This window comes from Amyelois transitella, chromosome 7 (assembly GCF_032362555.1).
Source record: "Amyelois transitella isolate CPQ chromosome 7, ilAmyTran1.1, whole genome shotgun sequence".
In the NCBI taxonomy this organism is placed as follows: domain Eukaryota; kingdom Metazoa; phylum Arthropoda; class Insecta; order Lepidoptera; family Pyralidae; genus Amyelois; species Amyelois transitella.
In genome coordinates, this window is record NC_083510.1 from 115,669 (window position 1) to 134,484 (window position 18,816).

The window sequence follows — 18,816 nt, forward strand, 5'->3', positions numbered from 1 at the left end:
ATTGTGCATCGATGGAATGTATAAATGAAATAAGCTTGAGCGGTTTCTTGTCGGATATTGGGGACCAGGGTTATCTGGCTGGCTGAATTCACTGTCTAATAAGTATTGAAAGTACCTACGTACTTACTTAGGTGCTTACCTATTAACTGCATGTATTTCAGACTGAATAATAAATGAGAATCTACCGAGACGCAATGTCCTTTTCTTGTTCATCTTTTACTAAGTACCTACCTTCTTACTTACACATTGAATAAAAACTGAACATTACGTCCCCTTACTGCAAAAACCAACTAAGTGCATGAAATTAAGTTTCGAGAAATTGACGTTTAAAGGTTTGCACTGTCAAATCACTATTAAGATTGTAAACTATCAAGAATCTGTTCATGTATTTTTAATACTTATTTATTAAGCTTTAAAGGTAATTAGTACAATAAAAGCAAATCCTCGAAATACTAGAATAAATTTAGGAATTAGGGCGAGAGGTGGTGCAAATAAATGGTTTTTACTGTAAAGATTTTTTAACTTTACTACTTAAGTGCCCTAAATATTACTTAATATTGGGTTAGTTGCTTTTAATTTAATATTAAAATATCCCATAACTCACTAAAATGTTACAAATATGTTGGTAAAACGAGTTTAAAACACAATTTTGTCGGCCTTAATACTTTATTATGTATAAAAACAATACCAAATAGTACAATAATCATCATCAATATTGTACAATAAAAAAAACAATTCTTTATTAATTTAACACAACCAAAATCAAATAAAAAACGTCATACAAAAAGTCTGCAGTTTTAGTGGCTGATTCGTTTAGGTCTGAAGATCCTCTACTGTTATCATCTCAAATATAAAATGTGCATAAGTAGTTGTTCTCTGCTAACTTGCAAATACATACATGCATAAATACATAAAATCACGCCTCTTTCCCGGAGGGGTAGGCAGAGACTACCTCTTTCCACTTGCCACGATCTCTGCACACTTCCTTCGCTTCATCCACATTCATAACTCTCTTTCTGCAAGCTCGGCGATTTCAGGTACTCTTCTTGACCCTTTATTTTTTCCTTTAAAAAGATTTAACTTATTTTAGTTATCTTAAAAATATAGTTATATGACCGCAGTAGCGACCCTCTTCCTAAGTACCTACTATACTCGGGTACTCTTGACCTGACCCTTTACCAGGACGACCTTAATTTGATCAAGATACGTTCGTCTAGGTCTTCCCACTCCGACCTTTCCCTCCACACTCTCCTTGTATATCTGCTTGGTCAACCTGCTTTCATTCATCCTCTCCACATGACCAAACCATCTTAACATACAATACAAATTACAATACAAATTATCTTTATTGCCCATAAAAAAAATACAAACGTAGTAAAAAAACATACATTATGAACATGTTGAGCAAAGGCGGACTTATCGCTTAACATACCCTTTTCTATTCCTGTAAAACTACATCTTCTTTCACATCACAACATTTACTTATCACGCTGAATGTTCCTTATCCGGTCACTCAATTTCACACCGATCATACATCTTAACACTCTCATTTCCACTGCATTTATTCTGCTTTCATGCTTCTTTTGCCGTACCGAACTTTCACTCCCATATATTAATGTCGGGACCAACACGCCCCTATGCACAGCCAGTCGAGCCTTTTTGGATAGTTTCTGACTGCTCATAAAGGCATACAAAGCTCCAGTCACCATGTTCCCCGCGTTCTCTCCTTTCAATATCACTATCACACTTGCCATCTGATGTAAACTTTGATCCTAGATATAGGTACAAACTCTTTCACTTGCTCAACTTTTTCTCGTCCAATCAAAATATTACATGCTGTTATTTCTTTCTTCATCAAAAACCAGTGTTTTAGTTTTACTTACGTTCACTTTCATTCTTTTCTCTTTCAAAGCTTCATGCATACAGTTTACCATCTCCCGTAACTTTTCCGCTGATGACGCCAGTATTATCTGATCGTCGATATAGAGCAGACATTTGACGAGTAACTCATTCATCCTTAATCCACTTTCAGACTCTTTCAAATCTGTCAAACAACTATCCATAAATAGGTCCTCGGCCGCTTCTCCAACACAAATTGAAAAGGCAGTACAACTGACTAGCTAATACGCCTTGTCCTTTTAGCATCTCGACCGAGACTCCATCATACCCAGCAGCCTTACCCGCTTTCATACTCTTAAGTGCTTTCACAATTTCGAACATTTTGATTTCGCCTTCCATCTCATTCTCGTTTTCTTCGCTATAGGTAACATAATTTTTTAATATTTCCTTCCTTTTTTTCAAATAAACTTTCAAAATACTCCTTCCATATCTTAACACACATTCTTCTCTTTTCACAACGCTACCATCCTGGCTTCTGATCCAGGTCAGCTCTCTGGTTCTAGTTTTTCCTCGGGCTAACCTTACGGATTTCCAGAATACTTTCAGAACTTGCAAAAATTCTATTCAATACATAAAATGAATGAACCGATTTAGATATGAAAAGACTAGGAGTCGTCGAAAGCCTAAAAGGCGAGGTAAAGTAGGAAGGGGATGGATATGATGGATAGACAGACAGACGGACAGCGGAGGCTTAGTAATACGGTCCCGTTTTACCCTTTGGGTACGGAACCCTAAAAATGATGTACACATATAAATTCACTTTCAAAACCTAACAACTATAAACATTCATTTAAATATCATTAATTAGCAAATAAATAGCATAGTAACATATATCAAATGGTAGCTAGACATGTAATTTTTTGCCATAAGCACTTATACGAGCACTTACGGTCAACTCCGATGGGCTAGATTCTTCCGCATTTACACTGACTGGGTAGGTATTATTATAGTCACCTAAAAATAAACGATCATCATCACATGCACATTCTTATGTTAGTATATATAAAAACTGTTGTAAAATGTTGTTAACTAGCTGTGCAAATGTGCACCGTAATAGGATTAGTACCTGAGATTAGCGCGTTCAAACAAACAAACAAAGAAACAATCTCTTCAGCTTTATAAGTAGGTATTTATCTTAGTAGATGAAAAATTAATTATCGTCAGAAATCGTCGGTAAAGTACATGCGTATTATAATATTGTGCTATAGTTAGGTGTAATACAATCAAAATATAGACCATAATAATACATTCCGTTTCAATTTTCAACTAAGTAGGTAACAAATTCATTCTTACAAAAATCTAACCTAAAATTTATTACATGATTTTACTTACCCGCTTTTTTCGTATTATTACTTTCTCCACATACAAGGTTTAACATTTTTCTAGATCTGGAACTCATTACTATAAAATTATACACACAAAACAGCAAATTTAACGATTCAACGCAGACGCACAGTAAGAGTGACGGTTGAAACGCGACTTACACGGTTTTTGCTGACGGGCTGAATGAAATCAAAGTTTAAAGCTTACAAGTAAAGCCAACAAAACTACTTTATTATGTTTTTCTTGTACATAATATTTATTTACGAGGGAAATATGAATCAGTAAAAAGGACTAACAGATTATTAAATATTTCGTAAGTAGGTAACATAGAAAATTTTATCTAACAAGTAACTGCTAAAAGCTTGCTAGTATTGTTAAGTAAGTATATTTTTGCAGTACTTGAATATTTTTTTTTGTCAAAATTTAACATGCCAAAACCATTGAAAATACGATTACTGATCCTTTCTGTAAATTTTATTTAAACATTTTATTTAACCACTACACATTACTGTTTTACTGTACATTATTTTCAAAATTACATTGTAAGATATCTTAGCTAAAAGCTAAATCAGGAATGAAGCGTCATATCAAAAAACGGGTTTTACCAGCGTATAGAGCTTGAAAAGGAGATTATGAAGGTGCACTTAACTCAGTTTTGACAAAAAGTGACTTTAATTGGTTTTTGCAGTAAGGGGACGATTAGGTAAGTACTTACATATATATCTTTTATCACGTCTATATCCCCTGCGGGGTAGACAGAGCCAACAGTCTCGGAAAGACTGAAAGACCACCTTCAGCTGTTTGGCTTAATGATAGGCCCATCGCCTAAACGAGGAATTCCAAGTACCTATATAAGCCTATCCCTTAGTCGCCTTTTACGATCCACGGGAAAGAGATGGAGTGGTCCCATTCTTTTTTTTGTGCCGGGAACCACATGGCAAAAATTACTATGAACTGTTAGTTACTTTTCGCCGATTCCGAAATCAGATGAATCGGAGTCTTTGGTGGTGTGTCATGTGAGCCGACCTCAAAATATTACAAGCCAAGAGAAGCCAAGTTATATAATTTATGAAGTTCTAAAAATGCCCTGAAAGTAATTAAGTAAGTATATTGGAACTTTCTAATGAGTTTTCTTATTAATGAAGTAATTTTTCTTATGAGTATCACGATCACTAAATAAGTCATATTTTAAAATAATGATTAGAAGAATGTTTTGGACTTATCCTAATCCATAATTCAATATTTATGAGCTATCTGTCATCGTATATTAATTTACGAGCAGAGGAGATCGTGTTGCCTGTACCTAAGTGCTCCGTGCTCATGGAAGCTGACAGTTATATGACTTTAATACATTTTCAGGGGAAACCAGTCGCTATTTTATACTAATGTCACAGAATTATTAAGTACTTGCTTTCTGTAATGTTCTAATTCCAAGTCCCTTTTTTCCCAGGTTGGTAGATACAATCAATCACAGATCCATCATTCTTTACAAAACTTTTTTAATTAAATTCAATCGACGAGTGGTGTAATTCCATTCAGTACCCTAGTGAAGTACAAAAGTTCCATCGGGCGTCGGCGGGAGCGGCGCGAGCGGAGGTTACCCATCCAATTAAGTTCTGCATTAAGTGCAATTAACTTTCTGTTAACGTTACCGAGAAGCTAGCACAATCGGCGATTATTCCCGAGGGGAGCCGGCTCATTAGCTGGGACTTCTAGTGAAGCCCGCGATAGCGCTTAGCTTTCATTTTAATGCAATAGTTTCATTTGTGGAACCGCGTCGCGAGTGTCCGGCGGCTGACGGGCCATTAATGTGGCAGAGATAAGATAAGGCCGAGGTGGCAGTGAAGCCAACCCCACACGGTTAACTAAGTATAGGTCTACAGTTTTTCGATATTAACATTCAAAAATTCAAATCTACAGTAAGTTCTAGACTATCATGTAGGTACCACAAGTCTCGAACTTACTTTAATAGAACTAGCTTATCCGTGTTATTTTCCCCTAGGTATTTTTGTAAAAAAATATACCTAAGCGATGAAGAATTTCATGCAAAAACTTCATTTGCACGGAACAAGTCCCTAAAAAGACGCTAGAAAAGAATGTCACGGTTGGCAACACTGGTAAAAGATTGTAAGGGCAAGACAGGACGAGCTTGTCAGCCGCGGGCTGGGAGACAGAAGCACGACACGAAACGATACATGGAAACGCTTTCGGCGGCGGTGTCGGCGGCGCACGGTAGCCGATTAATTAGCGCGGTACCAGCGACCCCGCGCACACGCAGGACGCGCCGCGGGAAACCGACACACAAAGCATTTTTGCCCAGTATTTGTGCCATTTCATAGAATTTGCACATACATCTAAATAAAGAGATATCCAGTGTTAATTTTGAGGTTCTAGGTCTAGTGAAGGTAAAATGTATAAAAGCCAGCCAAGTGCGAGTCCGACTTGCGCATAAATGGTTCCATACAGTCATCACGTTTGTTACTTATTTAAATATTTATTTTTTAAATTCACGTTTCTACCAATTATATACTCGTACCAACAGACCAAAAATTGCTTAAAAATTACCATTCATCATTCGTTGTATGGGTGTGTACCCTTTAATATTTACTTAATTGTTTTTTAGTTATTTATTTTGAAAATAATATGTAAGTTACAAGTTAATATTCTGTGAAAAGTTTTCTAGCTATCACGGTTTATGAGACACAGCCAGGTGACGGACAGACGGAAAGCGGAAGTTTAGCTATATGGTCCCGTTTTCACCCTTTAGCTACGGAACCCTGAAAAGTACGTGGGAACGTGCAAAGATTAGAGAGACATCATTTTATCGTGATTTTATCACATTAGGTAGGTAGCTAACTGTAAACAATTGATTAGCCAGAGTTTAAATAAATATGGATGGCCATAAAAATAACTAGTGGGTTCAGTATCGATTTAATTACCATTTACGTCGGTGCCGCCGCTACCTGTTATCGAGGAATGATCGACAGTTGTAAATCAATAGACTATCCTGTGTCCTACCTGACACGAGAACCTTGGACCTTGACTTCTCGATACACTAGATATAATTAAGCTAGTACGCATAAATAACACAGCATCGATTATACGCCGCCCAGCAACGCGTGATACTTTTTCTTGCGTGGCGATGTCAATGAAACGAAACTATTTCACATTGTTCTGTAAGTAAATCAATTTAAGTTCATGAATATAATTTTAAGTCTATTCTTACTGTCTGTTTACGGCAGCCGCTACCCATGTCACTTTATTATTCTGAAAACAATGAACTTTTTCTATCTAAGTTTATCAGATTTTTTTTTTGCAGAGGTACCCACGCTGCTACTCTGTTTCAGTAGATATGTTTAATCTACAAACTGAGCCATAATAAGTATGACTTCATGGCTATAGACATTATTTACTGACCAATAAATTAAAGATTATTTGTTATTGATCTTTTTTTTAGTACGAGTATTAATTACATTATTATGCACGATGCATGCGGATATGTTGGCACACAACACTTCTTTGTCATTCTAAATGCTACTGGTATTAACTAATGATGTATTTATGATAATAAGTGTCACATATAAGGGGAATTGTGTTCGCAAACACTCCGAGTTATAACTTATAAGGCGTTTATTACGCAATTAGAAGAAGCAAATAGTCGCGCATTCCTGGCGGCGGAATCCACGATCATTACAAGTTAGCGATGTTATAACTTATCTGTAACATTATAGCAGCAATATCTAATTACTATAGGCATAGCCGTATAATTTCTGTCACAGCTGATAGATGAGGTTCTAATGTTGTCTTGTTGAGATTGATTAGATATAATTAGTTTCGCTTTGAATACTTGATTTTTATGACAAACTACTAATACCTATTCGCTGTGTTCGGAAATTAGCAAATGATGTTTAATACGAGTTTAATGGTATTTAATTTTCAGACAAAATGAAATGGTGACTTTTCAAGAGACAAGACTATTAGATCAGCGTGTACGCGGCTCGCGGCGAACAGACGGATCGCCCGCCGCCGATATCATCTGAATCAATACGTAGCACAATTCGGCGCTGCTAGCGATGGCGCGATAGCGTGAACCCGCGGCGACCCGCCGCTGCCGGGGCAGGCGGTCCCGGCGACTCATTTAAATTAATTAGCGACTCATCTTTATAGCGGTCGCCGAGGAATGCGTCGATAGCATCGACTGGTCGTCAGCGAAAGCGATTAATCAATTATGGAACGTCATCATTTATCTGCGGCCGCTGCCGGGCGCCACCCCGCGGTTCGGAGAGACCGGGCCGGCCTCAGCCCGAGACCCGGGTCTCTTAATAAATTGCCTAGACCCTTGTTACGTTATCCGAACTCGTGTTAGAACCACAAATCGATAAAGGTAGCTAAGTAGTTTCGCCTACCCTTGACACTCTTTTTTCTTATTTTATTTTTATATTTCACTTACATATTTAGAACAGAAATAGATCAATTTACACGAAGAGCGCGAGTACGGGTTGGGAGTGGCTACAGAGCTCACGCGGCGGGTGTGTTTTCTTGAATCAGTAACACACGCAGTGCAGGTGTACACTAGTCATCATAGGTACACTATTACACCAGTACAAGAAATTAAATCCACAGTATTCCCATCTAGACCCTAATATACGGGTATCTGCATTTTGTCCTTGAAATTTAGAATCAAAAGAAAGCAAGCATTCAATAGCGGCCAAGTCTCGAAACTCAGGAAAAATGTCACCCTGTTCTATGATAGAGATATAATTTACTTTCGAAAGAAAGAAATACCTCGGAGTGAAGCAGACGTTGGAAGTTATAGTGGTCGCTGTGACAGCATACATTACCGGTAATTTAATGTGGCGGGGCCGACCGGGAGCCAACACAAATATAATGAAAAATGACGATATTTATTCCTATAAGGAATTCATTCCCGGCCAAACAGGAGGACATAATTCAATTAATTAAAACCGAGACGGAGTCCTGAAGCTACGCGTTATGAGGAAATTATAAATATGAAATGGGACAGTAAACTAGGGAGCGGTGGAGGCGGGGACGCCGCCGGCACTGCAATGATTATTGAAATATTTTAAATGACGCTATCCGATGTATTAACCCACTAAAACTGTATCTTCTAACTATAATTATTTGGATTATTGTACTTAATAAGATACAGGTAAGTACGAACCAATACCTAAATGATGAAGCATTGGAAGGTGGTGTGGCGAATAAAGTTCAAGTCAGAGCGGCCAGATCTCTGGGCGCACTTTTGTCTAGTGATGAAGAAAGGTGCTCTTTTATTAGGACTATCATTTCCGTTCAACTGATTAGTATTGAACATTTAATTTAGGTTAGGTTGAATTTATCTCGACATTTTGGTACTTATCTCACTGCTGAGCAACAGCTTCCTCTCCTTTCCGTCATTACAATAAGATAATAAAGTATATAAATACATCTTTAACTTATTTTACCCCCTTGCTAACTATAAACGTTCCTAAAACTAAAAAAACCAAGGTAACCCAAATGTAGTCGGTCTGCAGTCAAAGAAGCCGAGCCGCAGCCGGACATTCCCTCTGAACATTCCGCACTCCGCAAAAAACGTGTCCCCGCCACAATGAGCGATTAAATTAGAGAGCTATCTATTCCGATGATGGCGAGATACCTATGGTCGCAGCAGAAATCGGAATGAGACAATAGAATGCCATATTGTAGTTGAATCTTGGTTGAAACTAAAGAAATTATTTAACGTTGTGTCGTCGCCTTGCTTCGCACACAGCTGTAAAGCTGTCAAATAAATCTCAGGTTGAGATGCAAGATGAAAGCGGTTGGTGTATCTAACAGCCATTAGTTGCGAAGTCACATCACCAGCTCTTACTTACAGGTGAAGTGGCTTCTCACCCGCGTGTGACTAGATCATTTGTTACCTTCATATTAATAAAAATTAGTAGTCTCAAATTTTTTATTGTACCGAATTGTGTGACCGTGGGTGACATCTGCCAAGGGAGGCCGGGGCAGCTGCCGGCGCCGCTGGAGACCACGCCCGGTACGGCTCAATAGCACAGGATATTGTTTATATCTTGACTGAGTCGCGAGGTGGTGAACATAATTGCTGGTGATTAAAGAGGTAGTTTTAATCAATCACTTTTGTATGCAAATATATGGCACTATGCCAGACGCAAAGTGATGAATAAAATATACTTATTAGAAAATGTCGGGTCAATTCATTTCACAGCGCGTATCGCAGCACCTGCATTACGGAATCTATTAGAAAATCATTTGGTGGTTGCTTTACAACCGTTATCTTTAAAGGGTCGATCATACATCAAACTTGTAATAGGTGAGTTTGTTAGAATATTTCTCAGACAAATGATGCAATGTCTAACCGAAGAAGATGTGTTCTGAGCCCGGCAGCGCGGACCCGCGCGGCGGGGCGCTCCGGGCCTGGCTCCACCGACACTACACTTGACGTTTTCGTCGCGAATGATTACTGACGGTTTTGGTTAACTATTAATTATTATTTAAATGTTTGTTTTAGTTTTTGTTGTTTTGTGCAGACTTTGGGAGTCAAAACTAATAGTTACAAAGAGAATAAGAACAAGCAAAAGCATGATTAAACTTATGTAAATTTGTGGCAAGCCTATTGCTATACCTTATAAACGTGGCGTTTAGAAATTACTGGTTTTTTACCCCGTATTGGATAAAGACGTGATAAATTTTTATATAATCATAAAAGTGTGTATGGTACTGTATATATTATCAAATTACCTTAAAAATATCTGCACGAGGAAAAGAAACGAGCATAATTGTAAGTAATATATAGATTGCGGAATATGAAAAAAAAAGGGTAAGAATGCCCTATATTTAAGTTAGCAACTAACAACTACCAGAGTACTGACATCATGAAGATATACCTCCAGTACTGCGCGCACTATGTCAGCTCGACCTGCGAGTCCCAGCTTTTTGTGGCTCCGACGCCGGCCCTTTGACTCGCCGCCGCCGCTGTTCTCGCCTGCACTTAATTAATCCGCCACCGGACAGATCCACTCCAAACAAATTTGCCTCTGACCACCCCGCACCCCTCACCCCGCCGTGAGACCGCTCGAGACATTTAATTAAATTTATCGAGCTTATCTCTCGACATCTCGCACACCGATGGGAATCGAATGCGAAAAGTCCACGCGGATTTTTAGGATTCTCCGTTTCTGTGAGAACCGCGTCGCGGCTGCGGTAAATCGTACGGAAAATGAATTCCGCGCGCGAAATAAAGTGATATCAGTGGCGCGGGGCGGGACAGGTGAACAATTGGCCAAATTGCAACAAAAACGCGAGGCACTTCAAAGCCGCTTCAGTTCGCTTTGAAGCCGGTCCCCCCGCCTCCGCACCCCGCGGTTCCCTCCGTTCTACATTACAGCCTCTTCACAATCGCCCTCTTATTGTGCCATTTCGTCTTACAGCAAATTACCCAATCGCTACGGAATACATTAGCTTTCATTAAACAGGTAACAAAATGTTCAATCGCTAAATAGACATTTGTATCACATTGGTCTTCCTCTTTAATAACTTAATCTGAATTTTACTTTCCGGTTACTTATACATAGTTAGGAGTGGAAGAAAAGCAAATGTAGGTACCTACCGCGTACAGTAAGGTTAACCCTTCTCGTTCGGAGCAGACAGTGACCCCACCCGCGCACAGCGTGACACGGCGAACTAGCGACGATCAGCGTTTCATGATTCAATCATTTTTTAGCCGCGAGACGTGACAAATGGTGTTGTCCGGCGACCGGCGGCCGTCCGGCGGAGCTCCGGCCGCTCAAGATTGATGTCGTTGCGTGCGATACCGATCTCGGCCTTAGAATCTCGGCGTTTTTCCCCGGCACTGGGAGCGCGCCGGTTCCCAGGCGCGGCGGGGCGCTACCACGCCGGCATTCGTCTTGCACTGTCACCACGTCCCCAAATCACAAACCACTGCTTGCATCGTAGATCTCATCTGATCTTGTAATAGCTGTAATCTATTATAGCTAGAGCCGATACATTATGAATGTGTCGACAAACTATATTGGTGAGTATTTATCTTAAATGTCTCTTTGTTAGATAAATAAAATGGAGAAGTCTTCTTTTTAGGTAAATAGAGGTGACAAAAGTTGATAAAAGCGATCAAAAAACTAAATTGACAGAAAAAATAAGTTTCAGGCTCGCGTCGGTCCCTGAAGACGTTTTTCATTAGCGCAATATCTCGGCGCTCGCAGCCTCACGCTACATTACCCGCCCCTCTCCCCGCCCCTCCTCACCCCGCGCCCCACCCTCGCCCTTGCCCTCTAGATAATGGCAAATTCCCCGGATTCACCCATTCTCCGTCTTCGCTCAACTCTTAATAATCTTGTGTTAACGGTCTTTAAGTATAATCTACCGGATAATTTTTGAAATTCGGTTGTATTTTCAGGAAATTGTTGCGTGTTTTGCTTTATATAACAAAAGAACAGACAATTTCATCAAAGTTCAGGTCATCTGGTATAAGTAATGTAGAATTGCGGGTTGTCTTACTTCGCAGTAGGTTACTATTATGTACCTAAGTACTAAAGTACCAATAAGATAAGCATAGATAATTAAGTAGATAAATCCTTGAAATCGAATATTCAAAATGGAAAATATTAGGGAGAAAGCAATATCGTTCACTTCATATTTAATTTGATGGAGTTCAAAGCTTAACAAGATTAAATGGTTGCAATAAGTTCGGCAGTGAATGCAGCTAGAGCAGCAATAACTGTCGACACGAGAGGGTTGCCCGCGGTAATGAGCGGCACGTGTGGCGCGCCCGAATTAATTCGCGATCACAATGCCGCCGGCGCAAGTGTTCTAAAGAGATTAATACGCGGCTTGCTCCGTGCCATTTGACAAACAGCGGATCCGGGCCGGGGCCGCCCCGGCACGCTCCGCCGGTTCTCCGGACAATATTAATTCGGTTTTATGACATGCGAAATTGCTCTCAATAAATTGTGCATCTCTCTCGGAGGGGTGAGAGGACACGTGCGGGGATATTAAACTTTTCATTACCGGGACCCGGCCCGGCACCGGACATGTCCTCGGCCACTCCACTGCGCAGACCCTTTGCTTTGCACTTGTTCTACGGTGAGCAGGGCTGACACTATTTATAAAATTCTTTGTTAATATTTTTATCATGTTACCAAAGTTTTTACTTAGGAATATTTATACAAAGGTAATACTGCTTCTCTACAAAAAAAGTTTCGAAACAAAATATTGCAAATGTAACGTACCTACTTATCGTTTTCTACCTGATGCATAACAATCGATAAGTAGGCAGTAAGTACCTAACATTTAGTTGTCCGTTATTAGGTATAGAAGAAAGGTGTGATTAGAAAGAAGGTGAATTAAATTGCAAAAATATTGAAATTATGTAAGTTGGTGCTGATTCGTTAACTAGGCCCACATGTTATTTTTTTTTGGTATTAAAATACTTCCAGTGGGGACAGCCCTGGCGAGCAAGGGCCGCGCGAGATAATAGCAATACGTTGGAGGGCCGGGTGTGTAATGCGCTATACACAACATTATTTGATTTGTAATTCGTCGCGGCGCGCGTCGCTGCAACAGGAATGCTCTTATTGACTCGCTGGCTCGAGAGAGGGGGATATTTCGTCTAAAAAATATCCGAAAATATAATTACTATCATCTTCTTCAATTCATGAACATTAAAGACCAACATGGAAACGCAGACACGCAATAGTGTTGAAACAGTAATTAGCGCGTAATTGGCCGCTTTTTATACGTTTACACTAAGTTAATTAAAATACAATTGCGCTTAATACTTAGAATGTTGGTGCATTAATATGGTAAGCTGAATTTTCCCTTGTTATGGCTCCTGAAGACTTAATTGGTGCCTCTCGAATGTCTGTCGGCGAAAGCTAACCATAGAGGCAAGTATATAAGTACACATAACTAAAAATTTACTGATGTCCTTATTGATAGGTAAGTACTTATAGGTCAAATCAAAAGTCGTGTAGAACTTGATATTCTGAGTACTTACGTCCTACGTGGGCGTTACGTACCTACTACGTTATGACAAGTGGCGTGGAAACACTAATAAAAACAAATTGTCATTAGATACCACCCCCTTTTTTCATAGGCGCGTATTCTTGGCTTTTGACTTTTTCGTAAGTAGGTATACCTACTTTACTTCCACTTGACAATATGTTGGTCGGTGCGATACTGGTAGGCATATTAAAAGGGTGGTCTGTGAGGGTGAGGTGCGGGGCGGGGGCGGGGGAGGGAGGGTCCACATACGTGGCATTGCTGAGAGCGGCGAGGGTCCCGAGGGATGCCGGCGATATATCAGCGCGTGTAATATCGCCTTTTATTAGTTTTTCCGCGGCGACAGCCCCCGCCCGCATATTTGCTTTGATGGCGCGCCCGGCCCTCCTGTCACTGCTCCGGCGCGGCTCCTTCAGCCGGCCGTCCTGTTATATTCTTCACAGTACAAATTAAACTACAAACGACTTAATGCCGTAAACTAATTCCGCGCGCGTCTCTCGCGTCTCATTCCCTAGCGGAGTATCTGCGATGGCATTTTACGAACGCGCTCAATTAACGTCGTCGGTCGACTGTTTGGCAAATTTCTAATTGAAACTGTGAATATTTGAAACGGTTATCTGGTGATGCCGCGTGATGTACGAGCACGAGGGCGTCGTTGGCAGCGCTCCAGTGCCCGCTACACGCCGAGGCAGCAAAAAGCCGCGGTGTAGCATGCGGCATGTGAGGCAGCCGCGCCGGAGCCGAGCTGAGCGCCGCGTGCTCGGCGGACAATTAGCGGCGGCGGCGGTGCGTGGCCGCGCGGTGGGAACGGCGGCGTGGCGGTTTGAAATTCAAATCACTTCTAGATATCGGGAATGAGCGCCCGTTCCCAGAACAGGCGTCGCTCGTCGACTATCTCGTAGAGCGTCGTTAGTCACTCGCCGTCACACAAAACGGACAAAACCTGGCTCTAGCACAGAGACGCGGCCCGAGGCGCTACCGCTTCTGCGAACGGGATAAAATACTACCGTTTCGATAGCCGCTTAATCTGCGACACATAAATCTGTCTAAACGAGGCCCCGAGTTCGATGTCCCGAGAACAAAGCTTCAGATCGTCTAGGTAGTTTAACCGATAAATGTTGCGATTGCATTGATTGTTTATTAGGTATGTGCGAATCGCTAAGATAAAAATATCTGGTTTTGAGACGAGATCTGACAGCGAGGAGATGAAAGAGGGGTGGCGATCAGATTGTCAGGTGTCTGAAAATAGAGCGCGATGCATGTGCAGTGACAATGAATTATCGGAATGCATCGAGCCATGCGTCAATATGTCACACAGACAGAACATTTGGTCCGCACCCCGCGCCGGAAGCTGTTCCTCTTGAGACCTACCGGTGGAACTCCTGAGCTTCACGCATTATATAGGTATATCGATACTGTCGAAATATTTTATTACAAATCTGAAATTGCGTCCAGCATCAACTATGAATTCTTTATCCATCATGGATTCACTGCAATTAATTTTACCTTTTTAACCTACTTTTACAAGACGAGTTAGTAGTTAGGTAGGTGGATACTTACCGCTTATCTTTCATTTAAGTATTTTAAGATACATTTCAGCACATGTAGCTGAATAAAAGATTTTTTGTAGTCGTTTAGCTGACTAACAAAGCAACAAGACTGTAATGAGTGTTTCAGTGGAGTGAACTAACGGCGCAGGTATATCAATCACGTCCCGTCGCGCGGGGCGCGCGCGGGGCGGGGGCCCGCGTTGGCGAGCGGAGTCTCGCGGGAATGCAGTGCGACAGCGACAATGATCGACAAAGCCGCGCGCTAGAATGCCGGGCACGCGTGTTTGAAGTCGTTTGTCCGTCGTGTCCATTGAGCAGCGATCGTAATTATAGCGGCCCGGCGCAGCGCCGATTGATTTAAGACGTGCGTCTAATTTATGCAGGTTTAATTAAAGTATCAGCAGCCGGAAGAGAGCAGCACTCGCTGATGCTCTTGTTTGGTGAATCACGTAATGCATGTTATATAAGTCACCACAGCATCCGCGGCCGGCTTGATGGCGTACAGTGACCGCCGCTTGCGCCGGATAAATATTTCATCATTCGCCACATGCCGCGCGCTGTTTGCATTAATTTCTGACAATCGGAATCTTTGGTTTTCTTTTGTCTTTGTTTAATAGGCCCCGTAAATCGTTGTTATGTCAGTGCCATCAGTGCTCACGGACGCACTACTTAGAATCCTTTCAAGTGTTCGGAGTAGTTCGGATGGTTCAATTATTCATCTTAGCTAGGATATGCGCATGCATTATCGTTAGAGCGACTCGCTGCCCGTAGAGATTCCCTGTTATTACATCTAGGTATATCAGTGTATCCTTCGTACAACATCTTATTTTAACTGTAAAGCAAACTTCCTATGTGTCCACAGCGAGCGGTCCCGCCAAGTGCCCATATTTGTCAGCCGGCCTTATACCGCCGCTTGCGCACTCGCCCGCGGCGTGTTGGCATATATTACACGATACCTACCATATTTTGCGATAAGGTAATGCACTCCGCTTGTGCGCATTCAAGCCTATAATTTACCACTAATTAGTATTTATAAATCAATTAAATTCAACAATCAGGGCTAATTACGCCGAGCGGTTTATCATGTGTGCGATCAGTGCCGACGGGCGCCCGGTATAGTCACGAACGATTAACCTTACTCACATCCAACAGGTTAGCCTTAGCCGCTAACGCAAACAAATATACCTAACTCCTGTGAAGAATCATAAAAAATAGAACCTCTCTTTAGCATCTTGCAATTGTTCGATAACTGTGGAAAATGAAAGAGAATTAACGACGCAAATTGAGTGAGCCGCCCTCGCCGGGGGGGGCTGCTCCTGCCACCAAACCACGTCGATTGATACCGGCAATGATATGACAGCGTGTCACAGTATAATAAAGCCTTTGATCTTTCACAGCAAAACCTGCAAGGCTGTTACGTTAACTAAGGAGTGGTTGTTAGTCTGTGGCATCGCGTGCGGTACACCGTGAGCGCGGGGCGTGCGCGGTGGCGGTGGCTTTGAGCGGCGGCTGTGAAATTGATCCGTCCATACTTCATAACCATCGAGCAGAGCAGGGGAGGGCGAGAGGGGGGGGGGGGGACGCGCTTCACTGAATCTGCCCTCGATATATTAACCCAGCTTAGCTTCATATTGGTTGAATATAGCTACCTGTGAGTATCTATTACTGAATAGTTTTGCAGTTAAATTGACGATTGTTTTCAACACGCCTTATGACTTCAGTCTTCATGAATACCTACTTACAGATCAAGTAAATCTAAGTAGGAAAAAGATATTTATTTCACTAATATAGTTTTAAAGATGTAATTTATAATCTCAGGCCAAGAAGTTTATATAATTAAAAACATAAAAAATCCTATCGCGATAAAACCACACAAAAACCAACAAATGTGACAGATGAACGGACAAAGTGCTATAAGCGTTTTCTTTTGGTCTTGTTTGTGCAAGCGACAAAAACCGGGGCTGTTATGTAGATGTGATCGCCTGGGCCGCTGGCACTAACCTCTATAATGTTACACTGGACTTCATATTGGCAATGTTAAATTGACTCTCTATTGATTTTCGCTATGGCGTTCATTGCGCCGTCTATGGATTTTGGCGTAAGTAGGTAAGTAAGTTATTCAGCTTCTTCTTTGATAACAAATTATAGAATTATTAAGATATTAAATTGTTCTAAAATTCGCTAGTAGGTAATGACGAACAGACAAAAGAAACAGAATATTTTCATCACCATTTACACAAAAATTCACAATATAAGTCGGCGGCCAATAAGAAGACTCAAACGGGCAAGCGTTTCCAACGGGTGATGAAGTCGAAAGGTCCAGAGTCCAGCGTACTTGTATTGTAGACGTCAGTGGCCGCTGCCAGCGAGGACACCGGCAGATCACATACGGCAGTATAGTATATAATATAGTAGTAGGTATACTACTTGCACTTTTATCTAGTGGACATTCTAGGTTTTATATGTTTCAGAAGAAGTTCGTGTTGGCGTCCTATAAACCATGTTTTAACTAAAGTCCTTTTGACATTTAAAGTGCGACATCATAATGCGACTTTCCGGGAGCAGTGGGCAGAAACTAAGTAGGTACTTCTTTCCACTTGCCACCATCGCTACATAACATACTTCTTTATTTTATTAATTTAGGTACTTAAGGTACACACAACACAACAGTTGAAATCGATAAAATCGTTTGAATGAAACATACTTATTACACGTTCCATGAAACCTCATTATGGATAAACAATTCATTTGTAGGCAGGAGTAGAGATGTAGGGTTGGGCTTCTTACAATTCATTTCAGTCAAGCAATTCTGCTTATAAATACCAAAATATTAATATTCAATTATGTATATCAATAAAGAAGTCGTTGAGCGTCGATGTTATCTTCACGTTACGATAGCAGATGGCAAGCGGTCACCGCACATACTCCGGCCCCGATAGAGCCGCACGCCGCGCTCTGCTATGTGCGCGGGTGAAATATTAGCGGACGCATCGAGCTGACTGCATCATAACTCCATAACTCTGATATGTGCCATCGCAGCCCGGAGCCCCTACGACTGAAAGCCTTGCGATAGCGTTACGCAACCTGTGTTATTAGAATTCGCATTGGCGCTTTTGGTCTATCGTAGTAGGTGATTGATATCGGAATGTTCTGATGATGTCAACATTATGATGATGCCATTTTGGCAGAGATAGGTACTTATTACGCAACATGTCAAAACTAAAACTAAAGTCATGTACCTACATTTTGATGACTTCTTGGATGAGGTTGATTAGTTTGGCAAGTTGGGTTACCTACAAAGAGAGGTTATTTACATAAATATATACTGACATAAATATCCTCCAATCAACAAACGGTTGTTACATTGAGAGTAATTAGATGTAAGTACCTACCTAGATACTATCCCCTGGATATTTGACCTTCAATATCTCCGAATCTTTTTTGTTTTGTAAATAAACTTGGCTAGAGGCTAGAGAGGCTAATAAACTTGGGATTCTTCGTGTAAGCGCTTGGCTTGCATACTGTCACTATTTGAATCTCAATTCCATCATAAGCCATACAGCTGTATGTCGCCTTTCAGTCTTTTCGAGACTGTTGGCTTTGTCTACTCCACAACGGTTATCCGTTACGTGAAAGTATGTATGTTTGTTTGTTAATTTTGTATCGAGAGGATATGGAGTGCAATGAGAGTAGGTTGTGTTCCGCGGGTCAGTGGGGCGTCAGCGGCGACCGGCCGCGGTCAGCCAGCTGTCTCCAGTGCGTCGCATTGTGTGCTAATGCGATGACCACGCGCCAAATCTTTTTGTCCGGTCCGTACGTCAGACGCAATGTGCGCATAATGCATGAGTCGCGAACCCTCCACCTGCGCCGGTAACAGAACAGCCACTGACAGCGGTGATGACATGACCTTATTGCCAATCATTAATTGGTATATTGTACTTTAGTCAGGAAGTTGATTACTTTATTTAGATTAGTTATTCTAGTATTATATCTTTTGACGACATGG

The 18,816-nt window shown here is 41.2% G+C and overlaps 1 long non-coding RNA gene across 1 annotated transcript; it reads right to left on the reverse strand.

The window, feature by feature from the left end:
• Positions 1–755: 755 nt before the first annotated feature.
• LOC132901926 (uncharacterized) lies at positions 756–3,434 on the reverse strand. Its single transcript, XR_009656952.1, has 3 exons — positions 3,232–3,434; positions 2,789–2,853; positions 756–843 (listed from the first exon to the last, which is right to left on the reverse strand). It is a non-coding gene; the product is annotated as an uncharacterized LOC132901926 (long non-coding RNA).
• Between the last annotated feature and the right edge of the window lie 15,382 nt (positions 3,435–18,816).